Raw genomic sequence first — 18505 nt, 5'->3', positions numbered from 1 at the left:
TGTCTTGATTGTGGCCTCTGCCTCTCCCCCTTCCGATTTCGTTCGATTTGTTTCTACAGTTACTAAGCGCCCACTGTGTGCCCTGGACGGGACTAGACGCAGCAGGTAACGGGAAACAAAAGCACCTGCCGCGCTGAAGTTTCGCCGCATCTCCCTCCATCCTCTGCTCCATCCCCACTCCCAGCATTTGTCCCCTCCCTCTTCTTCTTCTTCTTCTTCTTCTTCTTCTTTTTTTTTTAAAAAAATTTGATCTAAAGGAACCTTTCTTCTGGAAGACCTCACAGTAAAATTAAAAAGCCTACTTTTATCTGACTTCTAGAAAGTTGCAATTAAAATGTACATCTTACCTTGACTCATGCCAACAATTTAAGCTGTTATCAGCTATTAACACCTCGACCAGAATGAGTTTATTAATCTAAAGCAGACAGCTTTATCCTATGGAGGTCACCTACTTGAGAGAAACTATTATTTATATACTTTCACTTTTGTGCCACTCACTCATTCAAGGAAAAATATTCAGTCATTCAACTATTTATTGAGCAGCTAGTATGTGCCAGCATTATTCTTGACGAGCACTGCTCCATAGAAATAGTATTAACTACATACGATATTTTAAATTTTCTAACAGCCACATTAAAGAAAGTAAAAAGACATAAGTAAAAGTAATTTTAATACTTTAACCCAATATGCCCTAAATATTATTTCAATATGTGATCAATATAAAAATTATCGATAAAATATTTTACATTTACTTTTTTTTATGCTGTGTCTTTGAAATGTTGTGTGTATGTTACACTTCCAGCTCATCTCAGTTCCTGCTAGGAACATCTCAAATGCTTAATAGCCACATTGGCTAGTGGCCACTGTGCTAATCAGTGCAATTCTAGACACTTGGAGAACAGCTATGGAAAGACAAAGGAAGAAAGTCAATAAACTCATGAACAAATAAAATAATCATAAGTAATGTTCAATGCTAGGAAGAAATTGAAACAAAGTAATGACATAGAATGATGGACATGACCTTATTTAACCCTTTCCATACCCCCCTCAAGTTGAGTAATAGTATATAACAATGTTATATAACAGTTTTATAGCTACAAAAACTGAGGCTGAGACACAAAGAAGCTTGTCCAAGCACTTACAACTGGCAAATTCTATGTCCAGGATTCAGATCCCAGCTTGACTGCCTTCCGTGCTGGTTTCCATTACTCTACAAGGCCAGGTCATAAAGAAGACAGAGGAGAGGGAGGAGGAGTTGAATGGCTTTTGGGGTTTAAACTTTTGAGCACTGAAATAGGCATTTGGTGCTGCTGTGTGTTATTGATTAGGTCCCATGACCTCTCTGGGCCCTCCTCACAGGTAACATGGAAGGCCTGGCCTTTTTCAGGGGACCATTCCCCAAGGGAATACAGAGTTGTGAATAAAATAGTTAAACTTTGTATCCTCAAATGTACCTGCTTTTACACAAGTTTTGTGAAAAGCTCAAAGTATTTTTTTCCTTAGGTCAGGTGGACTAGACTAGCGTCTAAAGACAATAGGGACAACATTGCATAGTGCTAGAAGCAGGGGGCTTTGAGTGGTGGTTGGCTGGTCATCCTAGCTATGGAACCTTAACTGTTTTGAGTTTCAGTTTTCTTTATTTTAAAACAGGTATCTACCTCATGGCATATTTGTAGAAGGGAAACGGAATGTTGCATGTAAGCATTTAACATAGCAACTAGCACATAGTAATCACACAATAAATATTGGCCATTATATGAATAGCCCCCATGGGTATTATACATTTGGCATTAAAAAGACTTGAATTTGAGTTTTAAATCTATCACCTACAGGCTGTGTGACTTAAACAAATCAATTAATATATCTAGTTCATCTGAAAAATGGGAACAAGAACATTATTTGTACAATCTGCCACAGTGTCTTCATAATTGTCAACTAACATTCTGTATATAAATGTGCTTTGCAAGCTGTGAAGTGCTGTGCCCATGTTGATAAATCTTGGTAGTTATTGTTCTGTCAAGGCTTCATATCCAGTCCTTTGCAGATCTGAGCTGCCTCATCATTGCCTTTGTAGCAGAAAACTGAGAACTCAATCATTATTTTTCTTTGTACCAGCAGTGCTCATCAAAATGTTTTGTGTGCAGTGTGCCCAGATGATTAAAGTTAGGAGTCAGAGGATCTAGTTTGGCCTCTGCTACATACTGAAGGTGTAATCTTAGACCAGTCATTTAACTTCTCCAAGCTGTTTTCTTAGTCCCAAAATAGGAATAGTCTTAATACCTGACTTTCCTACTTGTTGGGGTTATTCAGGATGATAAAAGAGATAAAAATCCTCTTGAACACCATACATTTCTATAAAGGCTGAGGGGAACGTTCCTAAGCATTATTCCCAGTGGGCAGCATGTCCTTCCTCCTGGCAGCTCTTAGCCTTGCAAAGCAGCCTCATAGAACTACTAATGGTTTCCTGTCTACGTCCCTGCTGTTTCATGCTTCGGTGCTTGTGCACTTTGCACAGGCTGGTTCCTCTGCTTGGAATGCCCTTCTCCTCATTTCCTCATCTTTAAACCTCACTCCTTATTTACGGGATGCCTAAGAAACTCATTTTCCAAAATCCAGCTTCAAAGAAGCTTCTCTCTAAAACCCATTTAGACTCATCCAACCAAAGTCAATTACTACCTCCGCTCTGTGTCCCACAGTAACCAGTAAAGACTGCCATCATATCTTTCATCACCCTGCAGTATAACTATTGTTTAATCATTCATTTGATGGCAGCAGCATAGCACAGCAAAGAAGCACATAGGTCCTGGAAACTGGGTTCAAATCCTGGCTCTAATACTTAACTAGTTGTGTTGGGGAAGTGACTTACTATCTCTGTGCCTCAGTGTCCTCACCTGTTAAGCAATGATGATAATGACACCTCCTTCATACAATTGTTGCTGAGAAGAGACACATTACCTTAGTGTCTGGTGCATAGCAGATGCTCCATAAATCTCAACTTTTATTAATGTTCTGTCTTTCTTATTTGACACCAAGGACTTATCCTCAGTGCCTAAAACAATCCCTGACACACAGGAAGAACTCAACAAATGATTGTTGTACTTATGACTCAGAGAATCCCACATGCCATGAATTCCTGTGTCTCTATTCAGTCCTCTCCCCTACCCCCTGGATCCTGTCTGCTCTCCACTTTTCCTTAGAAACAGGTCTTGCAGCTTCTGCTTTCCATTCAGCATCAGCACTGCTTTCTTGGCCAGGAGTTCCCCCATCTCCTGCCCTGTTTCCTATTTGGCTTTCTGACTCAGATTCTTCCTGTTCCACCCAGCTGAGAGCCCCGCTTCAGCCCCAACCTGCTAAGACACTGTTTTCTCCACTCATTCTCTGCTTTGATCCCTCCAGATCCCATACTTTCTACTGATTATGTCAGACGTCTTCTGCCAGGGGTTTTAAGATCCCCCATGACCGCTAATTTAACTTCTCACTGCTTGCCTGGGCCTTTCTCTGAGCTTGGCAACCCCTTGACCATCTTATCCACCTACCTTATCCATACACCCATCCATTCCTCCACCCAAATTACCCCCCCATCTACTACCATCCCTTCAACTACCTACTCACCCATCCATCTCCCCACCCACCTTTCCATTCATCCATCCATTTGTCCACCCAGTCATTAAATTAACATTCACCGTGTATCTGTCACTCTCCAGTCACCATATAGAGCACAGCCGTGGGCAAGAAGAAAAGTTGGTCTCCAACTCCTTGTAATTTTTAATCTACGAAGGGAAACCAGATAACTGAAGAACTATACTTTGTGGCAGAAGATAGTTTGTGTCATATGGGTGCTATCACAGACTTCTAAATTAAGCTTCAGGGAATCTGAACTTCTTAAAATCATAAGCAAAATTGTGTGGGTGAGAGGGTATGTGTGGTGCCTCTTTATATATATGGGTGTTTCTCAAAGGAGAGGCTCCATGACTCTGTGATATTGTCAAAGGGGTTTTCCAGGAAATACCAGGGGTTGGGTGAGGAAAAACCCGGGGAAGAAATAGCTTTAGTTTAGGGCTTTAAAGGGAGAGAAATGGAAACTAACATTTATTTCAGACCCACTATGTGCCAGGTACCACTTCTAGTGTGGCAACCTTAGATATGTCCTTGTTTGGAATATGGGAATGGGTGAGAAACAAGGTGGGGGAAACTAGCCTTTATTGAGTACTGGGCTAGGCAGCGTCATTTGATTTAATGCTTATAGCAACGTTTCAAAATAGGTACGGTCGTATGCCATGTACTGTTTTGGTTAATGGCTGACTGCATATATGATGGTGGCCCCATACAACTATAATATCATATTTTTATGATTATAAGATTACAATACCTTTTCTGTTAATTTATAGATGCACGAATATTATTGTACTATAATTCCCTATAATATTCAGTAATGTAACATGCTGTACAGATTTGTAGCCTAGGTGTGTAGTAGGCTACACCATCTAGGTTTGTGTAAGTACATACTATGATGCTCCCACAACGACAAAGTCACCTAAGGACACATTTCTCAGAATGAATCCTTGTTAACTGTCACATGACTGTATATTATTTCTATCTTACAGAGGAAGACACTCAAAGAGGTAAAGCAAGGCCCACACCCCCACAGCCTCGTGGCATAGAGTAAAAAAGATTTGAACTGAGGTCACTTGGACTCTAGGGCCCATGATCTCTGCGTCCCTCCCAGGGCTTCCTGTGGATCAAGTATGTCACTGTGTAAGTGCTTTACACTGTAAAACACCACTCAGTGTAAGAGAAGATACTGTTGTCTGTGCTTTGAGGACATTAAAGGGGTTTTACAAGCCTAAGGAATTGCTGTCATTAAATTTTCAACAACCTCCAAAGAGAATGACCTTTTCCTGCAGATTCAGCCTATGTAAAAGGTTAGTGAAACTTGGTTCTCACCCAGAGAGTGTTATCACAGCAGTTTCCAGGAACAAGGCTGGGTACAGGGCAGTCACTCAGCAAGCACTTGTGGCTGGGTCTGTTGGCAGAAAGGAGCCCTCAGCCTCATGCCAGCCTCTGTGGCACCCCCTCTGCTGGGGGTTCTGCCCGGGGAGGGCAGGAGAGTGCTCCATCACAGCCAACAGAGGAAGTGTCACCTCAAAACCATCCCTTTGCCTGGAGCCATGGGCCTGGCCAGCGGAATACACACTTCTATGTCTGTAAAGTTCTGGAACTTCAAGAAAGCCTGTGCCCAATTCAGCTGCCCACCCAGAGTATTCCCCCTGCTGCCTAATATTCACCCACTCCCGTTGTGCATGAAGGAATTCAAAATCCCTGGACTTCTTACAAGGGGGAAATTGAACTAAGTGACCTCTAAGTGTCCTTCTAGTCACAGAAGACTGGGATGAATTAAGAGAGAAAATATTTTTTTCAACTAAAATTATTCTCTATTTGAAAGCAAGGACCATATAGTGTGTTGATTTGGCCTCGTCACACCCTTTACCCTCATGCTCCTGTCTATCTCCACGGCCGCCACCCTCCTGCAGAACACCACTATTATTGCACCGAATCACTGCTTCAGCCTCCTAACTGCTCTCCCTGCATGTATCTCATGGTGTCCCAGCTGTCAGCAGAAGCCAGATTGGTATTTCCAAATGGACCTCCTGTCTCATGCCTGCTTATGATTCTTCCATTGCCATACTTGATGGATTTCAAGACCTGAAGATTATGCCGACTGCTTGGCTCTTCTTTCACCTCTTCACACATTGTGTCCTTGTACTCTGTGGTCTGGCCACCTCATCCTCACCCACCCACCTTCCCTGGCTCTTTCCATGTGCTGTTGTCCCTGTTCCCTGCATCTCCAAACCCCTCCACGCCATAACTCTTGTAACTTTTTCAGTCTTCAGGGCTCAGTCACTAACACAGAGATGCTTCCCTTGAGCCCTCCTGCTTTTTTTTTTTTTTTTTTTTTTTTTTTTTTTTTTTTTTGAGAGGGAGTCTCCCTCTGTTGCCCAGGCTAAAGTGCAGTGGCATGATCTCAGCTCACTACAACCTCTGCCTCCCAAGTTCAAGCAATTCTTCTTCCTCAGCTCCCCAAGTAGCTGGGATTAAGGCATACACCACCACATCCAGCTAATTTTTGTACTTTTAGTAGAGATGGGGTTTCACCACGTTGGCCAGGCTGGTCTTGAACTCCTGACCTCAAATGATCTGCCCACTTTGACTTCTCAAAGTGCTGGGATTACAGATTATAGGCATGAGCCACCATGCTGGGCAAACCCCTAATTCTTGATGAGGTGCCTTCCTCTGTTGCTACTGCACCCACAGTCCTCTTCAGCCTGTGTTGTAAATTTCTGGGAAGTTTTCTGTCTCTGCCACCGGCTGTAAGCTCTGGGCAGGCTATGTCTCTGTTTGCTGGTTTGCCATATTCTCAGGGTCTTGCCCACAAGGCCTAGGACCCTCACCTATAAGAGGTACTCCATGAACACGTTTGCACTCCACAGAGCAGGGATCTACTCAGAGGTAAGGTTAGATTTCTTTGCCCCAGAGCTTGAAAGGCCTCACTGCAGAGGGCCCCAAATGTGGAAACCATTAGTGCCTCCTCCCTCTGCTCTTAAGTGAATTTGCTGGGAAGGCAGGGGGCCATGGGAGGCACCTGAATCATATTATAGAGCTTGGAACCAAAGCCAGGCATAACTGAGTGGCCTTCCCTACCCCCAGCCCCTGTTTTTAGCCAGATGACCGGCACCCTGCCCCCTCAGGCACCCTGCCCACCTCTCTGCCAACATGTTCTGGCTGTGACAGCACCACCGCTGCATAGGCAGGGGCAGTCACATTCAGAGTGGGTGAGGCAGAGAGTCACTTCAACCCTGACATTCTATCTGTCCCTTGTGACTCAGGTTGCCACTTACCCCTGGGGCTTCAGGACACAAGCAGGGATCACCCTTTCAGTAGATATCAGTGATATGGGGAAAAGGCCAGGCAATGGGCTGGGCTGCTGAGTCACCAAGAGTGAGTTTCCCTCCCTTCTGCTCTACCTGAGGTTGCCTGTCTATGTGAAGGGGCGTCTCTTCCCCTCTCTGAGGCCAGCGTGATTCCTGGAATGGATTTAATTCACAGCATGCAGTGGGGATATCCCTTGTCTACTTTTTTCTTCTCTCTCTCTCTTTTTTTTTTTCTTTGGCAGAGTCTCGCTCTGTCGCCCAGGCTGGAGTGCAGTGGCATGATCTCGGCTCACTGCAACCTCCACCTCCCAGGTTCAAGTGATTCTCCTGCCTCAGCCTCCCGAGTAGCTGGGACTATAGGTGCACACCACCACGCCTGGGTAGCTTTTGTATTTTCAGTAGAGACAGTGTTTCACCATGTTGGCCAGGCTGATCTTGAACTCCAGACCTCAAGTCATTCACCTGCCTTGGCCTCCCAAAGTGCTGGGATTACAGGTGTGAGCCACCACGCCCGCCCCCTTGTCTATCTTTTTAAAGGAAGATGATCTAACATGGTTGGGAAGAAAGCAGGCTTTGGAGTCAAACACGCTGAGCTGAATCTCAGTTCTGCAGTTTACTAGCTGTGGTACCCAAAGCAAGTTGCTTAACCTCCCTGACCCTCAATCCCTCCTCTATAATGGGAGTTTAATGCTACCTAATTCGTAGGATTATTTTGATAATAAATGCAGTAAAGTATGTGAAAGGCTTAGCAGAGTGCTTGGCCAATGGTGAACAGTTCCTAAATGGTAGGTGTTATTATTTGTACAAGCAGACGTCTTCGTAAATGCTTGATCTCTGGGGAACACCGTGTCTCTCCAGAGACCCCAGGCTCTAGCCTCCAACTCTGCACATCCACAGTCATATGTTTGTGGCTTTGGAAAATTTAGTTGAAATGTGGTGAGACAGGAAGAAAAGAAAAGGAAGTAAAAGGGTAGTGACTTTTTTTCTTAACTGTCTCAGATGCACAAACTGCTTCCTCAACTCAAATAATTCCTGGCTGTGTTTGAGCAGAAGCCAGATGCACGAGAGAACCCGGGGGCTGTATAGATAGTCCAGAGAGCAGGGTTTTACTATGTCAGGCTTTCTGTCTCAGACAGCCAGAGAGGGCAGAGTCTGTTAACTGAGACTTTGAAATACATGCACTCCTTTACTGTCCACTGAATTAAGACTGAGGTTCTGCGCTTTGGCTCTTGGTTCAATCCCTTTCCCCTCCTCATCCAATGCTTCTACTCCTCCAAATAGAGGAAAAACATCAGTGTACTCTTTGGATCAACATGGAGAAGACCTAATTTGCTCAGTGTCATTTGGCAAGATGTTTAACCTCCCTTGTAACCTAGCTATCTTTAGCTTCCTTGATGCTGTTTTGAAATGTCAAACTAGCAAATACTGCTTCCAGAATGGTTCTGATCTGGGATGTGACAGGATGCATGGGGGTGGGGGAAGCCAAGGAGGAGGTGGGGATGGTGAAGGAGCCTGCTGGTAGTGGGTGAGATAATGTACCAACTTTGCAACCACCAGGATTCTCTCCCTTCTATGGCCTCTGCCACTTCCTCCAGGGGACTGACCCATTTAAGGGAGACATAGGGCATTGACTCTCACCTGGGCCTGACCTAGAGGGATGTCTGCTTCTCTGACTCTGGAGCCAGAACTGGACATCACATTAGCCAAAAGAGAAAACTGACTCTTATGTGCCTGATCCACTCTAAAAATATTTATTCATTCACACACTCACTCGCTCATTCATTCATTCATTAGGTATTTAAGAGTACCAGCTATGTGCCAGGCACTGTACTAGGTACTGGGGATACAATAGCTTGCAAAGGTTAATATTCATTGGAATCATCTGGGGAGTTTGTTCAAATGCAGCTCCCCAGGCCCTGTCCCCGAGAGTTGATCCAGGAGGTTTGACGTGGGCCTGGGAGTCTGCATTTTGAGCAAGCCCTCAGGTGTTCTGATGTAGATAGTCCAGGGTGTACAAGAAACCTTAGCCTGCAGTAACGTCGATTTCCTAAGTGAGCATTATCCCGATGCCGAAAGCTTGGGATATAGAAATACCACCACACACCTTGAAGAGCTCATGGCTCAGAGTCTCCAGAAAGTGACAAAGAATGCCATTTTAGGCTACAAAGTACTTTGAAAGCAGACATACAAAGTGCTGACAGGGCTGTAGGGAGGAGGTATCTTGCTCTGGGAGAGCTGGGGAGGCTTTTTTAAAAATAAGGGATATTTGAGTTAGGTCTTGAAACGTGAGAAGTGTTTTTCAGGTAGAAAAAGAGTAAGTGCAGATTGTACTTTCCGAAGATGGACTCACCAAGATATATCTCCCATCCCACATGCTCTTACAGTGGGATTGGCATGCTTCCCACAGAGAAGTGGGGGTCTGTGTTCCCTTCTCCTGAATCTGGGTGGGGGTGTGTGACTCCTTGCACCCAGACAGTGTAGCAGAAATGATGCATGACACTTCTGAGGCTGGATCACCAAAAGGCCATAAGGCTTCTGCCGGCTCTTTCTCTCTCAGGATATACCCCTCTGGAACCCTGAACCAACATGTGAGGAGTCCAGTGACACTGTAACTGTCACATGGAGAAATCAAAGCAATAGACAGAGATGGCGGATAATTCCAACCCCCAACCTTTGAGCCACCCCGGCTGACACAGGGTCAGCTGTTCCCTCTCAGCCTGCCTGAACCACGGATTTTTGAACAAAATACATGGTTTTATTTTTTTGTTTGTTTTAAACCACTACATTTTGGGGTGCCTTATTACACAGCACTGGATACCTAGAACAGGCTAGAAGAACAGTTTAGGAAGAGGAAATGACAGCAGGTGCAAAGGTATTGAGGGGTGAAAGGGGCGTAGAAACTGTTTTTGAAATTTGGAGAGAATCAATATCCTCACACAGAATTTAGAAGTCTTGCTTCGCCGCAGACTGACACGTGCAATCAAGCTGTCTGTGTGTTTTCCCAAGAGGTGCAGGCTAAGCTCTTTCCCTAGGCCACGTGACCCACCAATTTGGTGCTGCCTCAAATTGGCATAGATGATTTTAACTGTCGTGCCTTTGCTGAGATGTAGTTTTAAGAGTGTGGGCAGCACCTTTTCAATCCCTAGGAAAAGATTTATTAGATGTTGAAACAAGTGATTCAGGCATCATCTGGTCTTCCTGCCTAAGATCTTATGGTGCCAAGCACCGTGCCTGGCACACAGAGGGTCACACAATGGTGACTGAGCCTGCCTGTGAATAGTATTATCAGCCCTAGAGCCTGTCTCTGATTTGTGGGCTCAGAGTATTGGTAATGGGAGGAGTCTTTACAGGTTACCTTCCCAACCATTCTGCCAATATCAAGGATTCAGTTCTGCTCACACAGCTCTTCTAGCCACCTGTTCTCATCATTATGAAGTTCTTTCTTCAACTGGGTCTATATCTTTTCCTCAAAGTTCCCACCCATTAAGCCTGGTTCTGTCTTTGAGGAATAGGAATTTGCTCCCTTTTCCTTATGATTACTGTGAGAGCTTTGGGAAATAGAGGAAAAACATCAATGTTTTGGGACATAGAGGAAAAACATAAACTTGGCTAGGCCGAGCCACCCACCCCAGAATTCCCTCTTTGGTCTGTTTCTGGTTAGGGTGGGCCATAAGAGATATTCCTCCATGAGAGTTGCAGGTTGGATGGCAGGTAGAGGCCACTTTATAGCATATGCACACCATCCCCCGGGGATTCAATCACACACTAATCTAGGTGCTGCAGTGAAGGGGATTTGCAGATGTAACGAAAGTTCCTATTCAGTTGATTTTGAGTGTATCAGGTGCAGCTGGGCTTGCAATTCTTCTCTCTTCCCTGTGGGTCTTCCCTTCCTGATTGCCTTCCCCGTGGCCTAGCCGGCTTCCCCAATTGCACAGGATAATTAATGATACTTGAAACAATAATAACGATAAGTTATTTAATTTAATTATCAATCTATCTATGTATTTATCTATCATACATCCTTTCATTCACCTATCAATCAATCAATCAACCAACCATCCCTCCTGTGGTTCTGCTTTGCTGGTTAAGCCCTAACTGATTCAACCACCTTTCAGAAGACCTCAATGCCCCAGTCTTCCATCACTATGTGCAGCTCGACTTCCACCAATGTGCCTTATACAATGTGGTTTTGAGTCCCATTACCATGCTGGCCTCTTTCCAAACATGCTGCATTTTTATGCCTGTCCCTCTTACAGTTTATCCGTTCGGAAAGCATTTATTGCATTACTGCTGAATGCTGGGGATCATCTGGGGTATACCACAAGAAACAAGAGTCACCAGTTCCTGTATTCATGGAGCTTGGGTCACTAATTCTGAGACCTTATTTTCTATAGGGTATAGACCGCTCTTACTAGCACTGGAAGAGGAAGGTTGTTTGACCATCAGTACCATAAGTACCACTCAGTGCTAAGGATAATGTCAGCATCATTATTTGATGACAAGCCTGGACAATGCTTCTATTAACTTCCAGGCATTTAAAAACTGATCATTCCATATAACCTTCCTAGCAATCATATGATGTAGACAGGATCCTTCCCATCCCTCGAATGACCTAGAAGACTACTGGCTTGTAAGTGCAGAGTCAAGATCCCAAGTGTATAAGACCCCAAATACCATGCTTGTGGTGGAATGACAAAATGTGGCCTTTTCCTCCAAGGGACTCCTTGAAGACAGCCAGCTGTCATCCATCTGGGACCCAAGTTTTTTTCCAGGTTCTCTTGTTCCTGTGGCTCTAATTCTCTGACAATCTTACTTTAGTCTCTAGTCCACCCTGCAGGGAAGACCCCAGTGCTCTTCAAAGACTCAAAAGGCAACTTGCTCAGACTGGAATAAATTGTAAATGATACTGAGAACAATCCTTTCTGTAGTTACCAATGTGGGCCTTTGACATATGATGAAATATGAAACATAGGCCACTGCTCTGCTAGGCCTGTGGAATTTTAAGAAGACCCATGTAGCAGAGGACAGGAACTAGCAATTGTGAACACCCACCATGAGCCAGGGTCTGTGCCAATGATAGTGATAAAATTAATAAGAATTAGTAATTGTGTACTTTTGTGCCAGATACTATTTTAAACTTTTTACATATATTAACTTATTTAATCCTTTTAACAACTACATGAGTTAATTACTCTTATTATCCCCTTATTACTGGTTAGAAAAAAGAGAGGCTAAGAGAGGCTTAGACACTTCGTTACATGATATAGTTAGTAAATAGTTGAGATTTACCAACAAAGTTGGAATTTGAGCTCACGCTATCTGGTTCCAGAGCCTGTGCTCTTGTCGAAAGCATGGTGACCCATTAAAATCATTTATCTAGTTGAATCCTAAGAGGCCGTATGTGTGAAATGCCATCTCAGCCCTGCTAGAGCCTCCCACAGCAAATGCTTTATTCTGTGTAGGTAACGTGTCAATCCTTCCCTTTACTCAGTAAGCTTCTGGCGGGTGAGGGTAGGGGTGGGCAGGGACTGTGTCTGTCTAGTTCACTGCTGTGTGTCCAGGGTTCAGCACAGCTTCTGACACAACAACATAGCAGACCATCAAGACACAGAAAAGAATACACATATTTTACAAATGAGGAAACCGAAACAAACCATGTGAGGTCAAAAAGGTAATGAGTGACAGAACTGAAGTTGAAGTCCAGGTTTCCACGAGGCTGAATTACATCAAAAGCTGTCTTTTGATCACATTTTCTTTCCTCCCGTATATTGAGCTCACAGAGCAGGCCCTCTTACAAAGTAGGTGCTTAATAAAATGTGCTATTAAATGAACAAAGTGCCCTGTTCTTTAATTCTTCCAATATCCCATTCCTCCACTCTTTATCTTAGAATTCTATCTTTTCCATGATGCCAACACACAGTCTAAGACATGTTTTCCATGCTCATCCTTAACCCTGACCCTGTTATCTCTAGCTACTCTTTAATAATCTGACATTTTTAAAAAATTTTTTTATTTTTTTATTTATATATATATTTATTATTATTATACTTCAAGTTCTAGAGTACATGTGCATAACGTGCAGGTTTGTTACATATGTATATTTGTGCCATGTTGGTGTGCTGCACGCATCAACTCGTCAGCACCCATCAACTCGTCATAATCTGACATTTTTATATCATGTTCTGCATGTGTCCCCAGCCCCTTTCGGAAATGCCTGCTGTTTGAGTTTGCGCCATCTTTCAAGACAATGAGGCCCACCTACATTTTCCCCCTTCGGAACCTCTCAATATAGTTTCAGTTTGATTTCTTGGAATCCATGTGCTATAGATAGGGGAGATTTTTCCAACCTACTAAGGCATCAAAGAGAGAGAGTTTCTTGGGTTTTTAGGAGTTGGGGAGCTTTTGCCAAGAGAAATATGGTAGCTTCTTGAAATAAGTGGAGCCATGTCATACCCAAAGATTACAATGAGAGAACCTCAGGTAAATGATAAAGTCACTGCAGAGAAATTAAAATTCTTGTAGGTCAGAGGTAGTTTGAATTGCTGGAATGAGCACTAACCCAAAGAGGCAATGCCTGATAATAAAATGAGCTGTAAACTCATGTTTTCGGTCCTTCCTTTCCTCCTCCCTTCCTCCCTTTCTTTTCTTCTTTCCAGGAAAAACATCCAGGCAAGTGGACAGCATTTGCATCAGCCCAGCAATAAGAAGGACCATATTCTACTTGGGAAAAGGTAAAGATGCTTCATATGGATGGAGGTGAGTTCAAGGGGGACAAGACATAGAGCTTGCCAGGTAAGTGGAGGCTGGCTTTTAAAGATTGTTCTTAAGGCACTGGGGAGCCATTGATGAGATGTAAGTTAGAGAGTGCTTATGTTAATTTTCAATTTATTATTAAAATACTTTGAATATTTTAGGAACCTTTTTAGAGCTCTACACATACTTCTTGTGTTTTGGTGGTCTTGAAGCCACAGGGCGGAGCTAGGAGTTAATTTCAGTTCCAACTCATGGTATGACTTAGCAAGTGATTTCTTATTTTAGGTCCTTAGTTTTCTCATTTCTAAATGAAGAAAAAGAAAAGCAAGGGATTGGCAAGCTTAATTTAACATGCTCAATAATTTTTCTTTGCCGAACTGTTCCCAGAGGGTCAACCAGCCTTCAATAGGTGTGATTAATAAATTACAAAAGATAAATAGAGTGCCTTGAAAGATTTTATGTTCCTTATTTAAATTTTACCTGTCTTTACAGCCTGCCAGGAAACCTGTCATTCAACCCTTCGCAATAAAACAGCTCCTCATGAATGAAGCAAAATAAATCAGAAGTCGTGGGCTTTTAAACTCACTAAATGAAAGCCCAGCATGCATGCAGCCTCCCTCCAAATTAATCACCAGATTAAATGCAAGATGTGCACACCAAATCAATAGCTTGTGACAGAGACCTCCTGCCTGTGCTTCAGGAAAATTCCACTTCCTTTCAGATGTTGTCACTTGAAATGTCAGGAAGTTTCCATTCATCACCCGCCCTTGAAAATGCCACCATCACCATACTTCATGTTTCCTTGCTTTCTTTCTTCAGAGGAATCCAAGCACCTTGCAGAGGGAGCCCACTCATTGTCACAGACTCTCCTGGAGGCTGAAACAGGGGCAGTCTGCAGAGAGGAGAGGTGTAGAGAGGCCTGATTTAGAAATAAGAAAACCAAATCATAAAGAAGCCTAATGTCTTGTTGCAACATCTGAAAGAGACAAGATGAATATATTCCCCTAGGTGGGAAACTTAGAGTAGTGGGAAGAACATGGATTCAGGACTTTGAGAAACATGGGTTTACATTTTGACCCCCAATGCCTCTCTGCACTTCACTGTTATCCATAAAATAGAGGAAATAAAAATACTATACATTCAAGTCTTAACACAAACACTTAATTAGTTGTGTAACCTTGGACAAGTTATGTGACCTCTCTAAGCATTGTCATTTGTATATGAGATCATGGAGGTTAAATGTCCAACCAGTTGTCACTGTGCAACACAAAATAATAATGAAACATTTCATCTCTCGATCAAGGCTAAATCCACTTTCTCTGCTCTTCAAAACTTGACCTTGCCATCACCTTCTCCAGTAACCCCTAGGTTGAGTAAGATCCCTTTTTGTAGTGCAATAATAATAATAATACTTAAGAAAAACAGTGATAACAATATTAAAAACTAACACATTTATCACTTACTACATGACATGCTCTGGGTACTTTATTTGGATAATTCATTTAGTACTCATAATAATAACCTTATCAGTTGTGTTAGTATGTTGTATGTTTTACAGATGAAGAAACTGGGACACATAGAGTTTCTATTACCTACTCACTGGTATCTTAGTCAGTTTGGGCTACTACAACAAAATACCATAAATGGGGTGTCTTATAAACAACAAACTTTTTTTTTTTTCCTCACAGTTCTGGAGGTTGGGAAGTGCAAGATTAAGGTGCCTGCAGATTTGGTGTCTGGTAATGGCTGTCCCATTGATGGGTGTCTTCTCACTGTAAACTCACAAGAATGGAAGGAGTGAGTACTATTTCTGGATTTCTTTTATATGGGACTAATCCTATTCACAAGGGCTCTGCCCTCAGGACACAATCACCTCCCAAAGGCCCCACCTCTTAATGCCATCACCTTGGGGGTTAGGATTTCAACATATGGATTTGGGGAGAACATAAACACTCAGATCAACAGCAACTGGAAAGCAGGGGAGTGGTCCTGCTTCCCAGAGAATCCCGAGCATCACTCTGTCTTGATTGTATGACCATGATATTCCCCTTTATATGGCTTTCAGCTCCACCAGACTGGAGGCCTTCCTGAAATAGGGACTTAGTGTAATCCAATTTTGTATTCCCAAAGTTTAGCACAGAGTAGGTACTCCTTGAATTTGAAATGAAACAAAATTGACTTCTTATGCAAAGGCAATAGATTGTATTTAACAGAAAAGGCTCTGAATTGAGAAGGTGACATCCTCCATCAGAATGTTGCAGAGCTAGATGTCATTTCACGTGGAAGATACTCTGCCAGATTGGCACAAAGCAAAGACAACAGCAATGCAGACAACAACCAAAAAAACCCAAAAAACAAAAAACCCTGCAAAGCCCCAAAAGCTCCCCAACTAGAAAACATAAGACCCTTCCCTTCCCTGCCTAAGCGGAAGACCCTCGATACATGTTTAAAGTGTTTGGTCTAGAAGTTGCCACTAGAACCTCAGTGAATGGTATATGTGATTGTCACACATGGATCTGCCCAGTAAACGGCAAAGGAAAACTTCCTGGGGCTCTAATTCCAGAGTGCTGGCTCAGTCATTCTTAGCAAATTCTTGTGTTCTTGTCACATACTCTTGTGTTGAAAAATTTCATGGGGTATTGTTTTTCATGGGGTATTGTTAGAGTTAGGCCTCGGGACTGAGGGGTACTCCCTTATTATTGCAGTCAAGATTCTGATGCTAATACTCACAGCACAGGAGAAAAATAAAATCCCTATAAACATATAGAACAAAGCTCAACTGAATTGATCATTAAAGAAATTCAAACTAAGTAATGAGAGTTCTTCAACATTTACAGAAATTAATACAATCAACAATATCTGGGTTCAGTGGGGCTTTGAGGAAACATGTATGCCTATGTCCTATTAAGTGGGAGTGCAACTTTGGAGTCTCCACCCAAACCTTATTTCTGGGATTCTGTCACTCAGAAATACCAGCACATGTGCTCACAAATACATTTTCAAGCAGACTCTTTCCCACAACATTTGTAACAGTGAAACATTGGACGCTCCCAAGGTAGGAAAATGGCTTAAAAATTTCATGGTATATTCATGCAATAGTTAGGGAGCAATGAAAACAAATACAATAGGTCTGCATGTATTGACACAAAATGATTACCAGACTCTAGCAACTAAAAAAATGAAACTTGGCTGCACAGGAGGCATCTAGCACTCTGCTCTAGCTCGTTGCCTGCTTGGGTTGGTCCTTGCTTGTACCACACCAGAGAAATAACTAAGTGGCTCTCAGGGATAAAGATGGGAAGGGAAAGGAGAATATAATTTTTTTTCATTTATATTTTTGATTCCCATTTCATCCTTCCTTTCTTCTATTATAATGTACATGAATGTGTTAGTGTGTTCGGGCTACTATGACAAAAATACCATAAACTAGGTAGTTTGTAAACAACAAACTTTTATTTCTCATGGTCCTGAAGGCTGGGAAGTCCAAGATCAAATGCCAGCAGATTTGGTGTCTGGCAGGGGCATGCTTCCTCATTGATGTCACCTCCTAGCTGTATCCTCACATAGTGGAAGGGACAAAGGAGCTCTCTTCAGTTCTTTCATAAGGACACTAATTCTAATCATGAGGGCTCCACACTCATGACCTAATCATCTCCCAAAGTCCTCACCTCCTAATACCAATACTAATATTTTGAAGGTCAAGTTTTCACCATATGATTTTGGGGATTGGGGTCACAAACATTCATACCACAGCAATACGTTTTTTGGGGTTATCACTATTACTTTATTTGTTCTTTTTCAAAGTCCTGGTGTCCAGTAAAAGCAAAACCAGACTTTTTTTTTTTTTTTTTTTTTTGAGACGGAGTCTCACTCTGTAGCCCAGGCTGGAGTGCAGTGGCCGGATCTCAGCTCACTGCAAGCTCCGCCTCCCGGGTTCATGCCATTCTCCGGCCTCAGCCTCCCGAGTAGCTGGGACTACAGGCGCCCGCCACCTCGCCCGGCTAGTTTTTTGTATTTCTTAGTAGAGACGGGGTTTCACCGTGTTAGCCAGGAAGGTCTCGATCTCCTGACCTCGTGATCCACCCGTCTCGGCCTCCCAAAGTGCTGGGATTACAGGCTTGAGCCACCGCGCCCGGCCTAAAACCAGACTCTTGATGTGATGACAGTGCTATGTGTAACACAAGTATGGACAAAGCCCTTTGGTAAGAGAGAAAAAAATGTAACAACAACAATAACAACAAAATCCCATCAGGAAGAGTGGGGAAAGGGGTCACTGAACAGGGAGACCTAAGATTTTGCCTGGCCTTTGACTGGGGGAACTATGAAGGCAAAGCTTTCCAGGCAGAGGCACACAAGAGCCCAAGCTGAGAGGCACGAAACCATGTGAGCTGTGGTGGGTCTGCAGCAGGATGACTTCCTTGGTGCTCAGACAGTTTATTCCACCTTGGGAGGGGGCACCAGAAGCACGGTCTAAGGAACAGCCTGGATTTAGCTCTAGTTGGGGAGCAGCCATGGGGAAAGGCGGCAAGAAAGCTACAATGGATAGTTTGCACATCGTTTTCATCTGACCTGCTGTGGAATGAGGCTCATAACTCATTTACATATGCAGCTATTGAGGTGGACAAAGGAAATCCAGCCAGTGGAAATTCCTGGGAATCCATGATGAGGCCCAAATAGGAAATGCCAGTAAAGAGATTTTACTGGTGCCAACCCCAAATACCAATGTTCAAGCTGTGTTCAGAGAACCTTGATTGCTTGTCAACTTTAGATGAGACACTTTGGCAAATGGTAAATCGATAATAATTAGGGTCCCATTGATATTA

At 43.2% G+C, this 18505-nt stretch overlaps 1 long non-coding RNA gene across 1 annotated transcript; it reads left to right on the top strand.

Moving 5' to 3' along the window:
- LOC105534924 lies at positions 1–14997 on the top strand. Its single transcript, XR_001005352.1, has 3 exons — positions 1–105; positions 13586–13685; positions 14175–14997. It is a non-coding gene; the product is annotated as an uncharacterized LOC105534924 (long non-coding RNA).
- The last annotated feature ends 3508 nt before the right edge of the window (positions 14998–18505 follow it).

This window comes from Mandrillus leucophaeus, unplaced genomic scaffold (genome assembly GCF_000951045.1).
Source record: "Mandrillus leucophaeus isolate KB7577 unplaced genomic scaffold, Mleu.le_1.0 Scaffold14, whole genome shotgun sequence".
In the NCBI taxonomy this organism is placed as follows: Eukaryota; Metazoa; Chordata; class Mammalia; order Primates; family Cercopithecidae; genus Mandrillus; species Mandrillus leucophaeus.
This window is presented reverse-complemented; position numbering and strand designations above follow the sequence as displayed.